The sequence below is a fragment of the Bubalus bubalis genome, chromosome 17 (assembly GCF_019923935.1).
Source record: "Bubalus bubalis isolate 160015118507 breed Murrah chromosome 17, NDDB_SH_1, whole genome shotgun sequence".
NCBI classification, from domain to species: domain Eukaryota; kingdom Metazoa; phylum Chordata; class Mammalia; order Artiodactyla; family Bovidae; genus Bubalus; species Bubalus bubalis.
Genome location: NC_059173.1, coordinates 24,111,618 through 24,135,644, shown reverse-complemented (window position 1 = coordinate 24,135,644; position 24,027 = coordinate 24,111,618). Strand labels below are relative to the sequence as shown.

Genomic DNA, 24,027 nt, shown 5'->3' with positions numbered 1-24,027 from the left:
TAAGCAGTAATCTGGTCGTAAAAATCCTGTGTCCCACGCGGACTTCCTGACATATTGGATAAATAAGAGCCTGGGGAGAAAAGAGACCTTGTTTCTCCCTTTCGAATGATTGAGGGAACAAGAGCTAGTTTGTCGCCTCTGCGGTTTTTCTGGCAAATTCAAGGAAGGAGGCTTCTCTGAGGGTCAGTGAGAGATGATTACTATAATAAGGACAGAGCAACCTTCAGATAATCAAACATCAGGCGCTACCCTCCTGTCTGTCCAATGGTTGCCGAAACCCTCCCTGGGTCTCTGCCCAGCTGTCTTGGGGGTTGGGGTGGGGTAGACAAGGTGACACTCTGGTTCAAATCCATGGCGTGCCACTCATCAGCTGTGTGTCCTTGGCAAATTACTTAACCTTTCTGGTCCTCAGTTTCCTCCTCTTTAAAAAGGGGATAATAAGAGTACCATCCCGTGGCTTTCCTGGTGGCTCAGTAGTAAAGAATCCATCTGCCAATGCAGGGGACATGGGTTCGATCCCTGGTCCAGGAAGATCCTAAACACTGTGAAGCAACTGAACCCTAGTGCCACAACTACCGAGCCTGTGCTCTAGAGCCTGGGAACCACAACTACAGAGCCCACGTGCTGCAGCTACCAAAGGCTGCACGCTCAAGAACCCGTGCTCTGCAGCAAGAGAAGCCGCCACAATGAAAAACCACAGCTAGAGAAAGCCCGCCTGTAGCAACGACAGACCCAGCACAACCAAGAGTAAATAATACATAAAATTATTTAAAAAAGAGTACCATCCTGTTTGAGTTTCCCATGGCTACTGTTACAGATCTTCATAAACTTGATGGCTTTAAACAACAGACATTTATTCTCTTTCGGTTCTGGAGGCCGAAAGTCTCCAGGAGTCAAGATGCCCCACCCTTCCTGACTCTTCCAGCTTCTTGTGGAGGCCACATCCCTGGCAATCCTTGGCTTGTGGCCACATCACTCCATCTCTGCCTCTGCTTCACATGGCCTTCTTCTGTGTCTCTGGGCCCCCATTTTTCATCTCTTAGAAGGACGCTCTGGTAGGATTTAGGGCCACCCTGATCCACCACGATCTCACCTTGATCCTTACCTTAATCACATCAGCAAAGACCCCATTTCCCAATAAGGTCACATTCATTGTTTCCAGAGGGTAGGATCTGGTCGTCATATCCAGCCCAGCACCCATCACATAGGGCTACTGGGAGGACACATCAGCAATTACTAGTTTATTATTATTATCGAAGGAGGTGGTGGACAGGGATCAGTGAGGAAGTTGACAGAAGATGTGTCCCCGTGGAGATGATGATGTAGACAGAGGTTTAAGGCTGAAACCAGTTGTGTGAAGGGAGACCCATCTCCCTGGCTGGGGTGGAGTTGAAATGTGGTTGAAACAAGGGAGGAACCTGGTGCCAGGATGGACTGGTGGTCCCCATTTCAGGACTCAAACCTGGGCTGTTTGCCTCTAGAGTCTGCATTCCCACCAGGGATTGGTTCAAGACCCCACCCCACCCACCCTGCACCACGAGCCTTCTGTGTCTCTCTTCATCCCTTCAGACTGAAACGAGCAGGAACCTGTGGTTTTTGCCCCTATTCCTCCAAGTCCACAGCCTGCTTTTGTCTGAGAATAAGTTTAATCAGAGAAGTGAGATCATTAAGAAACAAAGGAAAACAGTCAAAGGGGACCTAATAATAATACTAATATGTACTCATTAAGCATATTCAAGGATGTTTCAGTTTCTTCTCAAGAACTACATAGATAATATTCGGAGCCATCTCCTCTGAGCTGTCTTGATACTGAAACCCCCACCAGGTGGAGAAGTTAACTACGTGATGACCAGACTGTAGTCATGACATAAGTGGCCACAGTGCTGAATATTGACCTCAAAGAAATGGAAACAAACTGACCCTGAAACTGAAGATTAACTGCACAATTAAGATGATGCAGATCGGACTACTGATGACCAATTTCACGATGACTGTCAGAGCTGACTGTGCTATTTCTGCACAGAGCTTCCTTCCTCTGTCTACAAAAGCTCTTGCCCACTGATTGTGTTGTCAGTGGGGGGATTTGGCCTTTGTACAGGTGTCTGCCCTACTCCCTGGTTGCTGGATCCAAAATAAAACAGACTTGCCTTTCCACCAACCTGGCCTCTTTGTTGGCTTTTGAGAGGCGAGCAGCCAGACCTCACCTTTTGATAATGTTATGACCTCGGACGGGTGCAGTATTTGCACTTGGAGCTGAACTTAAAAAAAAAAAAAGGCTTCTTTGACATAGTCCACATGCCCCACCATTTACCCATTTAAAGTGTATAATCCAATAATATTTAATAGATTTATAGAATGATGCCACCGTCTCCACAATCACTTTTAGAACATTTCATTACCCTAAAAAGACACCCTGAATCTCCTAGCTGTCTCCCCTGATCCCTCCCAGACCAGGCAACAATAAAGTTTCTTTCTTTCTTTATGGATTTACCTAGCCTGACATTTCACAGAAATAGAATTATATAATATGGAGTCTTTTGTGACTAGCTTCTTTCACTTAGCATGAGGCTTTCAAGGTTCAAACGTGTTGTAATATGCAACACACTTCATTCCTTTTTATTGCTGAAGGATTGTGATATTCTTGAGTTGAGAGGTATAATTAGTTAGGAGGAATCAAAATAAAATAGCCAAGTACTTCTTAAGTGCCAAGTATTGTGCAAATTATATGCATTATTTCAACTGAGATGCCTACAGAGTTTGGGCAGGCAAAACAAATGGGTGAAGCAGATTTGGTATAAACTATTATGAAGCCTAGTTCATGCTGATCCAAAGGACTCCATTAGTTACTGCCTAAAAGAATTTGGGCCATGGATTTCCAGATCTTCTGATTCTTTTGAGAAAAGTCAGGAATATGGATTGATTTATTTGTGTGAAATCTCCCAAGTGATATATATAAAGACACCAAATAAAATTCACTTTCAGGCTGGATTCAGACAAAGGACTTCTTACAGTCCTTCAGTTCAGTTCAGTCACTCAGTCATGTCTGACTCTTTGCAACCCCATGGACTGCAGCATGCCAGGCTTCTCTGTCCATCACCAACTCCTAGAGCTTGCTCAAACTTGTGTCCATGGAGTCGGTGATACTACCCAACCATCTCATCCTCCATTCATCCCCTTCTCCTCCTGCCTTCAATCTTTCCCAGCATCAGGGGTTTTTCTAATGAGTCAGCTCTTTGCATCAGGTGGCCGAAGTATTGGAGCTTCAGCTTCAGTCCTTCCAAAGAATATTCAAGACTGATTTCCTTTAGGATTGACTGGTTTGATCTCTTTGCTTATAGTCAACAGAATCTTAAGAATCTCTGCTTGTAAACTAACAAAAGTTAAAAGTAAATTGCTGAGTAGTGTCCGACTCTTTGCAACTCCATGGACTGTAGCCCACTGGGCTCCTCTGTCCATGGAATTCTCCAGGCAAGAATACTGGAGTGGCTAGCCATTTCCTTCTTCAGGGAATCTTCCTGTTCCAGGGATCAAATCCAGGTCTCCTGCAACGCAGGTAGATTCTTTACCATCTGAGCCACCAGGAAATCATAAAGCAAAAAGATGGTCTTTAAATAACTACAACAGACCATGACTGTTTGTAACCCCAAAGTCAATTTGGGAGGAAGAGTAACCAACTCACTCTGGTTTTGCCCAGACTGTCTCAGTTTTAAAACTGAAAGTCCCCTATCCTAGGAACCTTCTCAGTTCCGGGCAAACTGACATGCTTGGTCACCGTGTTGGGGGACCAGTCTATTCCTCTGAGGTGCTCATATCTAGGATATTGTGGTTGCTCACTCTTGGGAACTACTCTCAGAGTGAAGGTATGGACACAAGAAAAGAAAGAAGTAAATCACTTCTATTTATTGACTCCTGATTTTGAATCCAAGACACCATTCTCTTTCTCCAACTTTCTCATTCATCAGATCTGACTTTTGGCTATTCTCAATGATGATATCACTATTATTACCAAGACCATCATCTCTATCACCATCACCACCACCACCATCAGCATCAGCATCACTACCATCATCACTGTCACCAGAATCATCATCATCACCACATCACCACCACCATGATATCACCATCACCCTCACCATCACCACGTTCATGATCATCAATATAACCATCATTACCATTGGTATTGCCATCATCCCCCTCACCATCACTATCACCATCATCACCTTCACCACAATCTCCATCACATCACCACCACTTATCATCAATAGCCTCGTCATCACTCACCTCCTCCTCTGCATCCTTCTACCATCAGTCTCTTCCAGGATGAAGTACGAAAGTCAAGAAGAGAGACCCTGGAGTTAGATATGGGTTCAAACTCCACTTGCACCATTTCCAACCCATGTCACTGCGAGAGTATTAGCTACAATACTAATATTGTAGCTAGGATTAGCTACAATGAGTATCATTAGCTCAATGTCCTCACCCATAAGTTGAAGATAATATAGGCTCAGACACTGAGGAAGCAGCTGCTCCAAGGATAAAATGAAACAATGACTCTGAAGCACTTAGCACAGGGCCAGGACTCAGTAAGGATTAATCACTATCATCATGGAAACGGATCTCAATGTGATTCAGCAAACTTGGCTTTCAGAGATTCACCAAATGGGGGAAGTTCTAATTTCTGGAAATTGTAGTTTTTGCCTCTGATCGTCGGGTTAGGGTCCTCGGGATAACACAATATTTTCAGAGGGATACTGGTGATGTTTGCACTTCCTAGGTAGCTCAGTGGTAAAGAACTCGCCTACCAATGCAGGAAACATTGGTTCGATTCCTGGGTCAGAAAGATCCCCTGGAGAAGAGAATGGTTACCCACTCCAGTATTCTTGCCTGGAGAATTCCATGGACAGAGGAGCCTGGTGGGCTACAGTCCATGGGGTCACATGGAGTCAGATACAACTAAACGACTGAACAACAAAAATGACTGGTGAGGTTTGCCTTCAAAGAGGATTCTCCAGGAATGACACTGATGAACACGAAACAAGACCAAATATGGGAAAGTCTTTTATGAACTGTAGAGTGCTGAGCAGATGTCAGGGAATGGGGGTTACAACGCACTGTCTAGCTTTTGGCCACTCACAGAACCAAGAAGGGTATCCAGTCCAGTTCTTTGCAGAACTGAGGACAAGAGACCCCAAACCAGATCTCCCTTCTAGCTTCACCTCCCTTCTAGCTTCACCTCCCTTCTAGCTTCACGTTAAGCTAGAAGCTTCTGGAGATTGTGCAAAAAGGAAGGCACTCTCATATTTCCCATGGTGTCCTTCAGTAGGAAACTCATGTCATTTGTTGTTGCTGCTGCTAAGTCGCTTCAGTCGTATCCCACTCTGTGCGACCCCAGAGACGGCAGCCCACCAGGGTCCCCCATCCCTGGGATTCTCCAGGCAAGAACACTGGAGTGGGTTGCCATTTCCTTCTCCAATGCATGAAAGTGAAAAATGAAAGTGAAGTCGCTCAGTCATATCTGACTCTTCGCAACCCCATGGACTGCAGCCTACCAGGCTCCTCCATCCATGGGGTTTTCCAGGCAAGAGTACTGGAGTGGGTTTCCTTCTCCAAACTCATGTCATAAATAATCTCAATTAAAATCAGGCCCCAAATTACTGGTGACCTTTTTGTTTGCTGATTCTGAAAGTTCCAGAGTCCTTACCTAGACACAGAAGCTTGCAGAGAAATCAGGCCACGGAAAGGCAAATATTCACAGTGAACTTGGCAAAGCCCTGTTCTAGGAATTCCCACTCTGCGTCCAATGTGGGATCCCAATAGGGATGTGTGGAGCTGGGGAGTCTTTATTCTGTTTGCTGTGTCTCCCAGAAGCAGGATTGTACAGCAGAGAGAGGGGCATGGGGGTGACACCTTAAAAATGAGTCAGCAAGTATAATCTGGAAAAGGCTATGGTAGGGGCTTCCCTGAAACTAGAGAGTAGCCCCCACTCATTGCAACTAGGGAAAGCCTGCGGCAGCAACAAAGACCTAAAATAAATAAATAAATCTTTTTTATTTATTTTATTTTATTTTTAAACTTTACAATATTGTATTGGTTTTGCCAAATATCGAAGTTTATGGTAAAAAAAAAAATGCCTTAGACTATAGTTACAGCCTCTTAGCTCATCTCTGAGATTCTAGATTGGTTAGAGGGAAGAATGATTATTCAACCTGGACAAGGGGAATAATGGAGCTGAGACGGGGAGGTTCACTGAGGGGGTGGGGCTCATGGGGGCTTCAGGAAGTAGCTGGACTCACCTTCTGGGGTCCTTGAATGTACCATGTGCCGTAAGCATTTTGTCCTAAACTTTGAGCCTTCCCACAATTTGTGGACAAGGGCAGGATTCGGGGTAAGAAGGTGGCATGGCAGGACTATGCTCTGTGGAAAGGATACCCACTTGATCTGCCATGGCTGCTCACAAGTTCTCTTTATATTCAGAAACACAATTACAAGTTGCCGAGGGCTCTTAGGATGATATGCCGCAGTCCTGAGGGGTTATAACTTCACTGCAGGCTGCTTTTAGTTAATGGAGATCAGTTTCAGGGGTTCCTATGTGACCTGGTGGCAGATGGCCCCTCAAAGAGAAAGCAAGAATGCTCCCTGTATGTTTTGGAAGGCAAAGGGAACACTTTTCAATAAAAATAAATGAATGTGCTGATTTTGACCTTTTTAAACTCTGTGACAACATCTAGATGGAGACAAAAAAAATCTCGTTTCATCTAGGCGCTCTTATATTAATTTATAAAGTAAAATACCAAGATTAATTCTCATTCAAATCTGCACCCACCTAAGGTTCTTGAAAATGAAATTCCATTAAAAATTCCTTTCATTTTTACTTTCAAGAATTTTTTAGTATGCAGGGACTCTGGCTTCAGTGATTCTGTACTTGAGCACAACAGGGATTCTGTAAGCATTCGGAAAACTGTTTTTTTTTTTTTTTTTTTCCTTTCCATTACAGGACACCATGCAGTATTTTAGAAAGTTTGTTATTTAGAGCCTCTTAACATTATGCGAACAGGTATCTGAGATACTATTCACATTTGTAAGTGAATTTTAGGTCTGATGACGGTGAGTGATTTAAAATTCCTGCTCTGAGTAACTGGATCATTTATCCCTTTTTTGTGGGTGATAGATACACCCACCCAACCCAGTATTTATTAGCAAGAGTGAAGAGAGTTTCTGCAGCTATGACTACCTGACTGTAGTGGTTGGGAAAAGGAATTACATACTGCTCACATACTAGTTTTCTGATAAATCCCCCCTTCCCAAGGCCCCTTTGGGAGGAGAGGAAGTAAAAGGCATACCGAGAACCTCGAGCCACAAATGACTGTCACTTTAGACTCAGGCACAGGCAAGGCAGAAATCCGTCTCTAGTTTGGTGCTAAAACCTAAAATGAGGGTGAAAGGGAAACTGACAAAAGAATGAACAATAGATAGAACAGAACCCTTTTCCCTGTAACTAAGAACAGTGAGTTTTTCTTGGTCTGCGGATAGGTTCAGGCAGGGCTGCCAAGCACAGCTGGGCAATTTGTGCACTGCACAAGGGCTCCACATTCACATTGCAGATATGGTCGATTTTCTGACAGAGGTAAGTCGAGTGTCCTATGGAAGGGCACCTCTTTCTGATTTGCATGAAGACTCTGCCCAGAACATCATGAATTTGGAAGAGAAAGCATACGTGTATTTTTATAGCCATCTCTGCTCAGACGGAGAAGACTGGTTTCTAAATCCACCCTATTTCCTTTGTGATTTCATTAATGAAGGGCATGTTGATTCATGGAGCATGTCAGCAGCAACCTTGATTATTTAGTTCTGTCACTATGCTTAAAGTCTAGAACATTCACCTGGCATATTGTGAACATTCAACGAATGTTTGTTCCATGAATGAACCAATAGGTCATTCTGTATATGAAGCCACAGATAACTTGACATCTGCCCTTGGCAGTTTTCCCATTGCCTTGAGAATATTAATCATTAATCATGAATTTTTCTGGAGGAAAGGTCATGTGAAGAGGTTTTTTTCTTGGAAAGGTAAATAATGAATAAAGGTACTGATGAATTTATTTTCAGGGCAGCAGTGGAGAAACAGACTTAGAAAACAGACTTATGGACACAGAGGGAGAGGAAGAGGGAAAGAGTAAGATGTATGGAGAGAGTAGTATGGAAATTTACAATACCATGTGTAAAATAGACAGCCAATTGGAATTTGCAGTATGACTCCAGGAACTTAAACAGGGGCTCTATGACAATCTAGAAGGGTGGGATGGGGTGGGAGATGGGAGAGAGGTTTGGGAGGCAGGGGACATGGGTGTACTTATGGCTGATTCTTATTGATGTATGACAGAAAACCACAAAGTTTTGTAAAGCAATTATCCTTCAATTAAAAAAAATAAAGTGGCAAAAAATAAAATATGTAAAATGATTTACATTTAAGGTTAAAAAAAAAAGTCTCTGTTCACATGTAATTTACACATTTGTAAAGAACTATTTGGTCAAAAAGATAAAATCTGGAATTTAACTCTACCTAAACACCTCCTTTTATTACTAGTACCCATTTCTCCCAGCCCAGGTCAGGGGTTCTCACACATTTTGGTCTTTGGGTCCTTTTATTTACAGTCTTAAAAATTATTGGGGACCCGTCATGTACAGATGTGAGAGTTGGGCCACAAAGAATTGATGCTTTTGAATGGTGGTATTGGAGAAGACTCGAGAGTCCCTTGGATTGCAAGGAGATCAAACCATTAATCCTAAAAGAAATTACTCTAAATATTCATTGGAAGGATGGATAATGAAGCTGAAGCTCCTATACATTGGTCATCTGATGTGAAGATCTGATTTATTGGAAAAGATCCTGATGCTGGGAAAGATTGAAGGCAAAAGGAGAAGTGGGAGGTAGAGGATGAGATGGTTAGATAGTACCACTGACTCAATGGACATGAATCTTAGCAAACTCCAAGAGAGTGAAGGACGGGGGAGCCTGATGTGCTGAAGTCTATGGGATCTTAAAGAGCTGAATGCAACTTAGCAACTGAATAACAACAAAAAGAGCTGTTGCCTATGTAGGTTATGCTGATCAATATTTATTGTATTAGAAATTAAAGTGGAGAGTTCTGAAAGCTCAAGATGACAAAAGCACACATCTCATAAGCTGTTAGAAGGACAACATCATCTTTCTGGACAAAAGTCTAATTCATTTTGACTTGCTTCCCAATGTTCACTGTAGCAGTGTTCACAATAGCCAAGATGTGGAAGCACCTAAATGGCCATCGACAGATGAATGGATAAAGAAGATGTGGTGCATATATACAATCGAATATTACTCAGTCATACAAAAGAATGAAACAATGTCAACTGCAGAAACACGGATAGACCTAGAGATTATCATGCTAAATAACAACAAATCAGGCAGAGAAGGACAAATATCATGTGATATCCCTTAAGTGTGACACACATGAACTTATCTATGAAACAGAAACAGACTCACACACGTAGAAAACAGACTTGTAAGTAAGGGGAGAGTAAGGGGTAGTAAGAGTAAGGGGAGTGGGGGAAGGAAGGACTGGGAATTTGGAATTAGGAGATGCAAACTATTACATATGGAATGGATAAACAAGGTCCTGCTGTATAGCACAGGGTACTGGATTAAATCCTGAGATAAACCATAATGGAAAATAATATTAAAAAAAGTATATATGTGTATAACTGAGTCTCTCTTCTGTATAGCAGAAATGAATACAATACTGCAAATCAACTATACTTCAATAAATAACAATAAAAAATTCAAAGACGAGAAAGGAGGACGTCATTCTATGCCTCTGCACATAGACAGAAAGAGAGTGGATAAAGCAAATCACATCATCACAACTTGGCGAGCCAGTCTCTCCAAAGAGCCCCCAGTAATCTTTGCCTCCAGGTAGTCAGACCCTTGTGTATTCCTCTCCCACACTGAGTCAGAGATGGTTGATGTAATCAATAGAATACAGAGAATCAACGGTGTGTGTCTGCTGGGTCTTTTATAAAAGGCTTTGCAGTTTCCATGTTGGTCTCTGAGGGAAGCCAGCCGTCTCCTGTTGAGACCTAATTCATCAGTCGTGGGAATGAGGCACTTTGGAGGTGGGTCCTCCAACCCCACTCAAGCCTTCAGATGATGCAGCTCCAGCCGACACTTGGACAGCAAACTCATGAAAGACCTTGAGATGGAGAGTTGGTCCAGCAGAGATGGTCCTGAACTCCTGGCCCCTTCTTATTTTAAGCCATTGTATCTTGGGATAATTTGTTATACATCAATTCATGCTAAGTCACTTCAGTCGTGTCTGACTTTTTGCAACCTTATGGACTATAGCCTGCCAGACTCCTCTGTCCACAGGAATCTCTAGGGAAGAATATTGGAGTGGTTGCCATTTCCTTCTCCATGTTATACATCAATAGATAGCTATTATAATATAGTTGGACTGACTGAGCAACTGAACTGAACTGATAGCATTATTATGAAAATAGTTTTCATCTCAGACTCCATGAAAGGGTCTCAGGGGCCACCCCACTCAAGGATTTCCATTCCACACTCTGCCAACTGATGAACAAGGGCATGCAGAACTTAAGGAGAAGTATTTCACAAAGATCCAAGGAGAAGCATTTGATGGAAAAAAGGAATGAAATGCAACAAGACTAAGTGTGGAAGGGATGTCCTTATCAACTAGCTCCTCAATGCTGTGCACACACCTAAAGTGTAGAGAAAGGAGCTTGTCATGCTCTGGAGTGCTCCTCTGACTCTATTATCTGCTCATTTTCATAGTTTTGGAGAGAACAAACAACAAAAGAAACCCTCTTGTTCTTCTACTCATACAGTAATTAAGGGCATGGTTCCACCAGATGTATCAGGGCAGGAATGTGCATAATATTAATGAACTTGCAGTATGTACTTGAAGCAAAAAAAGAACATTAATAAACTGTATGGATTAACAAATAACAGGAATTTGCACTTCGGTAGTAAATAAGCCATTTTACTATGAATGCGGTGGAGCTAATTAATGAAATTTCTGTTACAATCGCTACTCCTCAATAATAATGGCTGGCATTTATATAGCATTTAATATGTGCCAGGTACTCTTCTGGGTTTTCCCCGGTACCTCAGCTGGTAAAGAAGCCACCTGCTGATGCAGGGGATGCAAGAGATACGGGTTCAATCCCTGGGTCAGAAAGATCCCCTGGAGAAGGAAATGGAAACCTGCTCCAGTACTCTTGCCTGTGAAATCCCACGGACAGAGAAGCCTGGCGGGCTACAGTCCATGGGTTTGCCCACAAAGAGTCAGACACGACTGAGCATGGATGAAGACAAAGAGAAGAAAGCACTCTTCTGAGGATTTCCTACGTATCATCTGATGTAATCCTCATGACAACCCTGTGAGGTAGGGACTGTCATTATCTCCATTTCACGGGTGAGGAAACACACAGATAGAGGGTAAGGTGACTTGCCCATGATCACACAGCTTGAAAAGTAGTGGAGCTGGGATTGGAGGCCAGGCATTTGCCACAGTCTAGGAGGTTAGCCTTATCCTCTATTCTGTCTTCATAACGCTGGGCAAGAGGTGAGCCAGGCAGAATGCAGGCCGAGAGGATCAAAGCTCTATGAAAGGCTGTGAAAGTTGATGTGCAGCCCAGGCTGGGGCTCACCCTTTTCCTGAGTGCTCATTCCATGGACAGTCATGACTCACAAACCAAGGCAGCAGTAAGCTGAGCCTGCCTGCGGTGTCTCTGAAGCACTGTAATTGGTATCTCTTGGGCTTTGTCTGCTAAGCCCCCTGATCCATCCTTCCCCCATTCCCCTCCAATTATTTGTAGTTCTTTTTGGACCCGGCCTTATTCTGAGGCACACACATTGTGCTCGGTCAATCATCATCAGTGTGACCTGGGATGAGATCTGAGACTTCCATTGGAACTCTTGGGGGAAAGGCAGCCTTTCTCCTAGGGATGCTAAATTACTTGAAAGGAAGCCTGCAGTAACCTTTGGGAAATCCTGCCTGAAAAGGAAAGTCTGCAGACAGAAAAGCAGAACTTGGAAAAAAAGACAAATGGTAGGAAATGTTGCTTGAGCGCCTGGATCCAACTGTGCCTGAAGCCCTTGGACAATGGAGTTAACTCTCCTTTTAGGTTAAGCCAGTGGAGCTTCTTTCTTGACATCTGCTCCAAAACTGTGCTGATAAAGCACAAGGAATTCAAAGATCGTTCATCATGCCTTTTCTTTTTAAGTTTAACAGATCAGATCATATACAATACGGAAAAAAATGTAGCCCCATTACCGAACAGTCCCATAGGAGCTACACTGAGGGCTGAACAGAGGAAGAATGATGGAAAGGTCTGGACTCACAACAGGACAGAATCTGGACCTACCTTTCCCATCCAGTCATCTTCATCACCATCCCCTGTATCACTGCTCCATCTGATAAAGGGCCCACTGGCCACATGTGGCTATTTACATTACAATGAATTACATTTAGGTCAAGTTAAAAATTCAATTCTTTTGTGACTCTAGCCAATTGGAAGTGCTCGAGGACTCCATGTAGCTGGTGGTACAGATATGGAACATTGCTACAGGAAGTTTCACAGGACAATACTGCTGTATAAGCTTCTAAATATGTCTCTTTCCTCCCCAGATTGTAACTGAAATTAATAATGAGTAGCATATGCAGAAGGTATACACATTTTTGAGTGGTGCTCAGTTGCTTCAGTCATGTCTGACTCTTTGTGACCCTATGGATTATAGCCCACCAGGCTCCTCTGTCCATAATCTCCAGGCAAGAATACTGGAGTTGGTTGCCATGCCCTCCTCCAGGGGCTCTTCCTGACCCAGGGATCAAACCTGCATCTTTTGTGTGTCCTGAATTGCAGGTGGATTCTTCACCCACTGAGCCACTTGGGAAGCCCTTTATACATTATCAGAACTCATTAATTCAGTGGAGATATTTACTGAATATCTCTAGGTGCTGAGAAATGTTCTAGAAGTTTAGGACACGGCCATGAACAAGTCCAAGGACTTACCCACATGGAGATGACTGGCCAGAGGGGAGATGGGTCACTGGCAGTCAATAAGTACACACAGAACATCGTGGTGGGGAGAGATGGGTGTTGCAAAGGGAAAACCCAGCAGCGGAAGCCCTGACCCAGGGCAGTGGTCCTTGGAGCAGCAGCATCAGTGTCGCCAGGAAATGGTCAGAAATGCAAATTCTTGGGATCTACCCACAACCTCCAGACTCTGCAGTGGGGCTGGCCATCCATGTTTTAATAAGGTCCCCAGGTGATGTCTATCACTCTCAGGTTTGAGAACCATGGAAATAGCACAATCCACACTTCTTTCTCAGTTTGCATTTATTTTATTTTTGGCTATGTAAACATATGCGATCTCAGTTTACCAACCAGAAATCAAACGCACACCTGGCTGCAGTAGAAAGTGGAGTCTTAACCACTGGACCGCCAGGGAAGTCCCCACAACTTGATTTTAAAGTCTTCAAATTTATGAACTAAAGCTGAACAAAAGACTCTGAGCAGCCATTGAACTTTCTCCCCATCTGAAAAAAATCAGTGGACGACACTATAAAGTGGGTCTAAATACGTAGTCTATTTGTAAAGGGGATTGAAACGGCTCCGGAGAATTCATTACTTCCATTAGAGACACATCTTCTCTGCTTTCCTTCCAAAATATTCCTTTTTCCCTCTTGTGTGACAATTACTGCAAATGAACTGTAAATTCATTCCTAGATGAGTGCTCTAACCTGTTGCAAGGGCTGACACAATTATGAGGCCGTAGAAAAAGGGCTGACAGTTACTGAATGCTCGCCTTGGCATCAGTAACCTGCACTCAGCAAACAATGAGAATCATACATCTTCCTTTTGGCTGGAGAAATTTAGGCAACAAGTATTTTGGAGTGGTGTCCTTTTGGAAGGGGCAGCGCCAGGCGCTGATGAAAGAGACAAGAGTCCTTAACTTCCAGGAGCTTACACTTAAGTGGGGAAAACAGATGCAGGGGGTCATTCATTCATTCATTCAACAGTTCCTTATCAAGCATCTACTGGGTGCAAGGCATTGTTCTCAATGCTGTTGACAGAGTGGTCTTTGCCCTCCTGGAACTGACATGCCAGTGGGGAAAATCAGACAATAAACAGGTAAATAAATATGCGATTTTCTGTCTTGCTATGGAAGACAATCAAGATACTCAGGAGGGAAAGAGTGATCGGACTGTGAGAAGATGAAATCACTAAAATAAGTCTGAGAAGATTTAAGCAGGGACCTGTATAATGTGGGGGAAAGATGCAGTACAGAATCTGGAGGGAAGCTCCAGATCCAGGAAACAGCAGGTGGAAAGGCCCTGGGGCTGGAATGCAGTGGAAGGGGAGGTGGTCTCTTTGTTTATTCAGTTTTAAAAGTTTATTCTTTTTGATGTAGACCATTTAAAAGTCTTTATTGAATTTGTTATAATACTGCTTCTGTATTATGTTTTGCGTTTTTTTGACCACAAGGCATGTGGGATCTTGGCTCCCAAACCAGGGATTGAATCCATGCCCCTTGCATTGGAAGGTGAAATCCTAACCACTGGATTGCCAAGGAAGTCCTGAGAAAGGTCTTTAGATCAGAGAGTAGCTGTGGGCTAGACATTCAGGGCTGCCTCGGTCCTGGTGAGGTTCACTGTTTTTCTTTCTTTCTTTCTGTTAAGTGCAATAGGAGTTATCAGAAGAGTGACTGCCCAGAGGAGAGACATCTGGTCAGGTTCTCAATGAGAGGAATGAGCTGTCGGGGGTCAGGACAGAGGCAGGGAGATGGCGGTGGCCTGGATGAGGCTGGTGGCTGTAAGGCAGGGGACGCGGCTGCCTCGAGACCACTTTGAGAGAAACACAGCACAGATGGTTGGGTACCACATCAGAGTGTGCCACATCAGAGGGGTTAGGGGAGCCAGTAGGGAGGGAGTAGAATTCTGTGCCCACAATTCATTATCTCTGTTGTAGCGTCTCATTGGCCACCGGGAGTCTTTAAGATGGAGGCTGCTATCCTGTTCAGTAGTTTCCAGGCCACTCTCATCTTCCTTCCTGTGGAACTGACCAGGACCCAGCACCCTCTGGATGTGGAGCTCTGCCTCCTCGGATGCTGGGTGCTGGGACTGAGCAGACGCATGGTGCTGCAGGGGTGCGTCTGCACCGCAGAACTCGTCGTCTTAGATGAGAGGCAACTAGAGGAAACAAGGAACCCAGGCACGCAAGGGGCTTTCAAAGTGGACATTGCAGGATAATCCTGGGATGCTCTACACGGGACTGTTCTTTGCTGTTTCCCCAGCTTGAAACACAGCCAGCTCACAGCCAATATTTAATGGAAGATGGAATGAAAGGGGGCTTCCCTGATGGCTCAGCGGTAAAGAATCCACCTGCTGATGCAGGAGATGCAGGTTCAATCCCTGAGTTGGAAAGATCCTCTGGAAGAGGAAATAGCAACTCACTCCAATATTCATGCCTGGAAAATTTAGTGGACAGAGGAGCCTGGTGGGCTAGAGTCCATGGGGTCGCAATGAGTGAGATATGACTGAATGCCCAAGCATGCACGCATGGAATGAATGGACAGTAAGGGATTCTAGGCCAAAACGAAATAGGGACAAAATCCTAGCTGTCACAGAGCCAACATTCCAGATCAAGGGGGGACTGGGGGAGGCAGGGTTTATGTTATGATGAATACAGAAACAAAATGTAAGAAAGACAGTGTTGGGGATGATCAAGGAGGAATTCCATCAGATATGAGGAGACTAAGATATGGGAACGTGACAGTATGAGGTGTCAGGGGGCAGCTTTTGATGTTATGGGGGGAGGGGGACCCTCTCGGGATGAAGTCGGGGCTGAATCTGCAGGAACCAGGCATGCAGGGATGGAGGAGCCTTTCGGCAGGGGATAGAGGGCTCAGCAAGGGCAAAGATGCTGAGTGGGGATGCACCCAGCAGCATCTAAAACCTTGCCTGGGGATTTCCCTGGTGGTCCAGTGGCTAACTCTACGCTCCCAATGCAGGAGGCCCAGGTTCCAGCCCTGCTCGGGGGACTAGATCCCACAGGCCATAACTAAAAGATCTTGAATGCCTTAATTAAGACCTGGTGCAGCCAAATAAATAAATCTTTTAAAAAAATAAACAATAAAACCATGCCTGGCACACAGTAGGCACTTAATAAGGAGATGGTGGTGCATCCTTCTCCCTGCAGGTGGGGGTGATGGAGAAGTTGGGGTGAAGGTTTAATTCTCTGTGGCAGTAGCTCTTAGCTATCTCTGTGTCATGGGCATCTCTCACTGGCTGGTGAAGCCTAAGAATCCTTCTCGGAATAAAATCTTTATAATTTGAAAAGACACATGCACCTGAATGCTCACTGTAGCACATTTCACAATAGCCGGGACATGGAAACAACCTAAATTCCATCGACAGATGAATAGGTAAAGATGTGGTTCAGGTATACAAGTGAATATTACTCAGTCAGGAAAAAGAACAAAATGATATCATTTGCATTTGTCCAAGGTCACACAGTCATTCAGAGGAAGAGGTGGGACTTAGGCCAACATAGTTGGCTCTCAATTCTTAGATCGTTCTCTGCCGAGAGAAAATATTAAGTCAATGATAAATTCAGAGGTAGATGGACATAGTAAAAATGAGAAGTTGGTGAGCTATGGTCTGGCAGTTAGTTGCACTGAGCTCTGGTTTTCTCTCCAGGGCTCTGCTCTTGTGGTACATGGGCTCTGACTGACATTCAGGGTAAGGAAGAAGACAGCGCTGGCCTGTGAGTCCCTCCAACTAATTTTCCTAGGTCAGCATCACTTTTCTCTCCATCTCTGTCTCTCATCCCCAGTGAAGTTATGTAATCTTTAAAATTAGAGCACAGCTTTTACTTTCTACATGCATAATGTAAGTAAAATGAGGCAAAGTATAAACTTGGAAGAGACTAGATTGATTGTTCATTCCCATCCCTTCTTTTTACTGACGGGGAAACCCAAGATCAGATAATGATGATGAAAATATGAATGGCAATCATAGTCATATTTTTGGAGCATTTTCTTTGTGGCAGGCAGTGAATAAGGTACCATGTATTGGATAATTAATCAGCAACCTTGAAACCATTGTCAAAACAGCTTCAGATGAGTCATAGATCAGCTTTTGAGACACAAATCTGCACTGGTGACTTGGAGGGAGGGATACTTTAAAGTTGAATTCCAAAGTAAATCTCCAGCTGTGACAAGGAAACACTTCTTCTGCTCATATCGTTATTTTTCAACTGAGCAAACATTTTTCAATTGCCAAGAGCATCAAAGCCATCCTTAAAATACTCCGAGGGAATTAGAAATGTAAAATCTTCAAGTAGGAGAAGGAGCGTGGAGATCAAGGTGTTTGGGAAAATAAGAACACATTATTTTATCATTGTCTTTTTAAAAATAATATTCTCCCATCCCCATCAAAGGAGATGTCCCTTGGTTCTCCAGAGCGAATGCTTGTCTTTGCCTTTCTCCAACTCGGGATATTGCTAACATGCTTCCCCACAGACCTCAGAGCACAGTTAAGTCATCCATCACTTGTAGATTGACAAGGGGGACCAAGAGCATTTCTGCAAAGCCACAGGCTAGCGAATGCACATTCCATTCCCCCGTTCTCTGAATTTAGCAATGGCAAAGGATGTAGAGAAGTAACCATGTGATGCCAGTGGGTAGAGAAGTCCAACCATGGAGTTCAGATTCCCCAGTGAGATACCTTAATCGCTCCCTCACAGACTGAGGATAATCGCTGGGTATCCTCTGGGAAGGAGAGTCTAGGGCATGTATCCCTAACCCTAATCTTCAGTATCCCTCAGCATCCTGGCTGAAAACAGATGGTCCACCCAATGGAGTAGAACTGGAGAGCGTGTGATGACACAGCTGTGGGCAGGATCAAAGGAAACATCCAGGGGTGGTGGAACACCCAGATGCCCATCCCAGCTGAGAGCCTGGGGTAAGTAGCCCAGTTACTGGTACCCAGAAAGAGGAGAATCAAACAGGACAGAGCTGTATGAGGAGAGGACCACGCTCCTGGTAGGTGTGCAGCCAGAGGGAAGGGAGGGATTAGGGATAGAGCAAGAGGGGAAGGGACAACACTGCATTAGTGTTCCAGAGCTACCATAACAAAGTGCCACAACCTGGGTGGCTTAAAACCACAGAAATTCTACTGGGATTCTGCAGTCCAGAGGTGCAAAATCAAGGGGTCTGTAGGGCCAGCCTCCCTCTGAAGGCACTAGGAGAAAACCTTCCTTCCATCTGTTCTAGACTGTAGGCTGCTGGCAGTTTTTGCTTTCCTTGGTTTGTACATGCCTCCCTCTGAGCTCTGTCACCTTCCTCAAATGGCCTTCCTCCCTGTGGTCTCCTCCAGATGTCCAAATCTAGCTTTCCTTGTAAGGACATCAGTCATTGGATTTTGGACCTCACTTTTCAAATAAAGAACAATTTTTTTTTTTTTGCCATACCATGTGGCTTCAATGGAGAAGGCAATGGCACCCCACTCCAGTACTCTTGCCTGGAAAATCCCATGGACAGAGGAGCCTGGTAGGCTATAGTCCATGGGGTTGCCAAGAGTCGGGCTCGACAGGGCGACTTCACTTTCACTTTTCACTTTCATCCATTGGAGAAGGAAATGGCAACCCACTCCAGGGTTCTTGCCTGGAGAATCCCAGGAACGGGGGAGCCTGGTGGGAGGCCGTCTATGGGGTTGCACAGAGTCGGACACGACTGAAGCGACTTAGCAGCAGTTAGCAGTGGCTTCAGTGGATCTTTGTTCCCTGACCAGGGATCGAACCTGGGACTCTGCAGTGAAAAGCAATGAGTCCTAACCACTGGACCACCAGGAAATTCCCTTGGATTTCATTTTAGCTAAATCACAGGTGCAAAGATGCTACTTCCAAATAAGATGATATTCATAGACACAGCGGGGGGTGGGGGTGAAAGGGGGTTAGGGCATCAACACCTCCCACTGGCTAAAAACCCCATCAGAAGCCAGAGGGCAAGGGAGGCTAGGGCTGTGGTCCATATGGGTCAGCACCCAGGGTCCAGAGCAGGGCAGAGCAGGGCAGAGCAGGGCAGAAGAGAGGGGCAGACCCTGCTATCTCTTTCCCCACAATTCTTTCCTGCTGCACTTTCCGCCCTGCAGCTCCAAGCATCTCTCAAACCTTAATGAATCTCCGTGACACCCTGGAGAGGTGAGGATTAAGATCATCACTTTGCAGGCCTGAGAACAAGTAGCAATTTCTCCTTTAAACAGTCCAAGTGATAGCCACTTTATTTTAAATTTGATTTTATGCAGAGAGATATGGGCACAATCCAGGAATTTTGAAAGCTTGATGGAAGAAAAAAACCTCCAAGTTCTCACCATATTTCAGGGGTCAGGGAATATTTCATCCTAAGTTTGCAAAGGTAGAAAATGATAATCATTTGAAATTCTTAAAAATTCTCAGTAAATCTTGCCACTTCCCAGGAAATTCAATCCAGGATAAAGTCACCTGGGTCCTGGAACAAAGGGCCTCTTCTGACACCTGCCAAAATTAGGGGCTCCTGTTCTTGCTGGCATAAAATTTAGCTTTATATGTTTGTAAAATTTACTTATTTATTTGTTTTTTGGCTGCACCATACAGCTTGTGGGATTTTAGTTTCCCGACCAGGGATTGAACCTGGGTCCAGGCAGTGAAAGCGCCAAGCCCTAACCACTGGACCGCTGGGAAACTCTCCTGGCTTTGTATTTTTAAAAAAACTGCAGGGAGAAGCTTTGCGATGTGAACAGAACTGGGAAATGGTTACACGCCATCCCCTTGTCCGGCCTTATTCATCTTCATGTATCTTCATATATCGCCATTCATCTTCTCACGACTGGTCTTAGTGCTTAAGAAATAGCTTCTTATTTGCTGTCTGTTGGCCCTCTCACCCACAACCCCCTCGAGTGCCAGTCCTCCGAGTGAAAGACCTGTTTGTTCACTGCTGACTCCTCAGGATGGACTACAATGTACACCCACAGTGTCTGCACATCGTAAGAGCTCAGGGTGAAGTCAAGTGGATTCTGCATCGCTTTACCCTGAAAAGAGACCAGCATCTCCACATCTGTGCTGCCAACTTGCAGAAACTGCCACATGGAGGTCTGCACCTGGCCTCTGCTCACAGGGTCTCAACTAGACACGTGAGTACTTTTTTCTTACATCAAAGAAGAATGGAAGCCCAAGAACTAAAGTTATGGCTCCAGCTCCCAGTCTGTGCTGGCCCCAGACTGCCCTGGACAGCCTTCGGTCCTGGTCTCCACAGCCAGACCCCACCCCCTCTCCTGCCTCAGCTGATGTTAGTGCTTTGGGCGGGGGGAACTGGAGGGGTGGGAGATGCTCAAAGCCCATGGAACTGGACCCAGAAGCTTTCCTGCCCCTGCGGAAAGAGAGGATCACATCGCTGAGTAAGTGACAGCGGGGTGGACAAAAGAAGGCTTTGCAGGGCCAAGTTCTCGACTTAGGATGCTGCAAGGGGTGGGCAGTGTGATTCAGGGGGCTCCTTCCCGGAAGGATCAGTCTGCTAGAGAGTTGAGGGCCCTCTCCTCTGCTCCTTCCATCTCATTTATTCACGGGGAGTTGGAAGCTGCTGCTAAGTGAGGCAGAAGGTCACTGAGAATCTCATTAATGGACTCATGGCTTTTTTCCTGGGATTAGGAAGGGGCTTGGGTGGCTCAGAGGTTAAAGCGTCTGCCTCCAATGCAGGAGACCCAGGTTCAATCCCTGGGTCGGGAAGGTCCCCTGGAGAAGCAAATGGTAACCCACTCCAGTATTCTTGCCTGGAGAATCCCACGGACAGAGAAGCCTGGTGGGCTACAGTCCACGGGGTCGCAAAGAGTCGGACACGACTGAGCAACTTCACCTTCACCTGGGAAGGCTTGATTCTAAGAGAACTTCCCCAAAGAGGCCCATTTCCAGTTTGGTAAACATCTATTTTGCCTTTCTGCAGTTTGCTTTTCTTTAAAATGAGCAACAATTGGGGGAATTCATTTATTTCAAAGACCAGCCCATTGCCTCACTGGCTGCTAAAGGTGACCTAAAGACTTGCTTCTTATTCAGTTTTTTTTTTTTTAATGTCTCATCTTTAGTCAAGCTGCAGTTTAATTTGCTACTTTCTTCCAAATAAAAATTTCTATTTCAGCTGCCTATTAATGTACTAAAGTTTATTCTAGAATAAACTTTGAAAACACAGAAAATAAGAGAATAGAAATTCCTCCAAACTGATGCTTTTATACTCTTCGTGCTAATACAGTTCCTAATTGTCCACATCTCTTTGCAGAGTTGAGGTTAAATTGTACATTCGAGGGGAAGAAAAATGATGACATCACATGAGTTCAAATCTAGCCATCAGAACTCTGAACTCTACTCCACTGTGTGGTCAGCCACCCTGTGGTCACTTGGATGCAGACAGTTTGAATTCTTTTACAGTTATTTGCAAACGATAGGATTCTGGGTGTGTAAGTCATCATTTTGTTTTACCTTAAAGGTATTACAAAATCACAATAGCAACAATAATAATACCTTGCTTCAAAGAGGGGTTTCTTGTGGCCAAAATAATATCTCATATCCTAATAATGACTTTAGTTTTCACAGTATCTGGATGTCTTATCTTTTTGAAATAGGATAAAAACTAGGCACTTATAGGCTATAATTTATGTTAACATAGGGCTGCAAATCTTCTCTCTAAAGGGCTAGATAGAAAACATTTTAGGGTTTGTGAGCCAAGAGGCAAAACTGAGTATATTAACAAACTACTTATATAACTGTTTAGAATGTATCTATTTGAAAATGAAAAAGTCGTTCCTAGCTTGCATGATGCACAAAAACAGGCAGAAATTGAATTTAGCCCATGGGCTATAGATTGTTGAGGCCTTTTCTAGGACTAGAAAAGTCAAGAGAACTCTATGGTAGAGAATACCTCCTATGGGTATGTCTGTTGCTGTGTCTGACTAGCATCCATTCCTCCTTTCAGTGGAATCAGATTTTCCCATCATGCCCCATGCCTACCAGCTCTTAGTCTGATTCCAAACATGCTCCAGGGGAAGGTATTCCCCAGGCCAGGCCAATGAGAGCATCACATTTTGTTTGGCTTCCATGATTGGCTTCCCAGGTTGGATACATGATCCAAGCCAGCCAATCAGTTCCAATCAGAGCAGTCCTAAGAATTTGCTTGACTGGTTGGCAATGAGTTTTCACTCTTTTCCTGATGGATATGATACTGTGAATATACCAGCCTGGCACTACCAGGAGCCCCCTTAGGGACAGAGTCTCCTGGACACTGATTCTAGCCAAGAAGAGCACAAAGCTGACACGGGACAAGGAGCCACCTTCCATGATGACATCATTTGCACACACACTCACACACACACTCCATACTTGATACTCAACCTGTGCTCCACTGACCAGAAGCACTGGCATAACTTAGGAGCTTTAACAAAATACCCAACCCAGACCTCCTAAACGAGCATTTGCATCTGAAGAGAATCGTCAAGTGACCTATATGCACTTTAACATCTGAGAAAGACTTTTCTAGACTTTTAAAGTTATCTGAGCTGGTGAATTCATCATGCTTAAGCCAATTTGAGTTGGCTTTTCTGTCACATGTAACTCAAAGAATTCTAAATGATATATTTCTTAACCCGGTGTCAATAAAGCCTGCTCATTCCAATTTCTAATGCAATTATTCACTCAGTTGTGTCCCATTCTTTGAAACCACATGGACTGTAGCCTGTCAGGCTCCTCTGTCCATGGAATTCTCCAGGCAAGAATACTAGAGTGGGTTACCATTTACTTCTCCAGGGGATCTTCTCAACCCAGGGACAGGTCAAGGGTCTCACACATGGCAGGCAGATTCTTTACTGGCTGAGCCACCAAAGCTGAACAGAAATTAGTTTTTGAACATCCACACCAGACTCCATGTTCGTGAAAGTGAATTCTGGCAAAAACAGTTGGAGCTACACTTCAGAACACTTTCCCCATGCCTTTGAAATGCCATCCTCTTTACATCTCCTAGAAGGGGGTCTTAACACTTGTGCACAAGCCTAGGAATGGCTCTTGAGAATAGTTTCAGGGCTTGGAAGATGTGGGTGAGTGATCCTTCTAGCCCCTTACCATTCTCTCTCTCCCTTCCTCATTTCCAGCTGTACAGGGAAGTTGGCAACAGGGATTTGAATGTACTGTATTTGTGCTGTGTTCTATTTGTGTCAATTATATGTTGATTTCTTGTGCAATGAGACAGAGACCAGGGTAGTCATCTAACTTTTCCTCTGCACCTATGTTTCCCAGCCCTCCTGAAATCTGATGGGGCCATGGGGACTCTTTCTGTCCAAGGATGTGTGTGAAAGTGTCATTTGTAATCTGTTGGCCATTGCTTAAAAGAGCTTGCATGTGACTCGGACTGTTTCTCTGTCTTTGCCTCCAAGAAGGCCGTGTTGTTTCTGCCGTTTTAGCTGCAAGATGATGACATATCCATCAGCCTAGATCCCAGAGGGACTGCCTGGAACAGAGCCCCCTGTCATCTAAGCCATGTAGTATAAGCAAGAACAGCCTAGGTTGCATGAGGAACCCAAGATTTGGGGGTGGTTTACAGCAGCAGCAAACCACACTCATCCTAATAATGTAGTGGCTTAAAGCTCCTTATAAAAGGGGAACAGAAATAAAAAGAACTGGTGTAGAGTTCGAGAAGAAAAAGTAAGTAAATACTATATATCTGGCACAGGGAAATGGCAAATGCCATAAAGCGAGTATAAAATTAGCTGAAGTTGAGAAAGGCTGGATTAATGAAAAGTAGCCACTTCCAAGCGGGTAGGAAGATGGAAAACTTTGAATGCAAACATCCCATAAAACAATTGCAGCCAACATCCTGGAGAAGCTAAGAAGGACATCAAGGTGCAATCAGACAGCTGAATGCAGGTGCATCCATGCTCGCAAAAGTCTTAC

The 24,027-nt window shown here is 44.4% G+C and overlaps 1 protein-coding gene and 1 non-coding gene across 2 annotated transcripts in view; one reads left to right on the top strand and one right to left on the bottom strand.

Annotated features, from left to right (window-relative positions):
* The window catches only part of TMEM132C (transmembrane protein 132C), a 446,846-nt gene that overhangs the window by 67,717 nt on the left and 355,102 nt on the right, over positions 1–24,027 (bottom strand). The window lies entirely within an intron of this gene.
* On the top strand, positions 20,752–20,823 carry TRNAW-CCA. The gene has a single exon. It is a non-coding gene; the product is annotated as a tRNA-Trp (tRNA).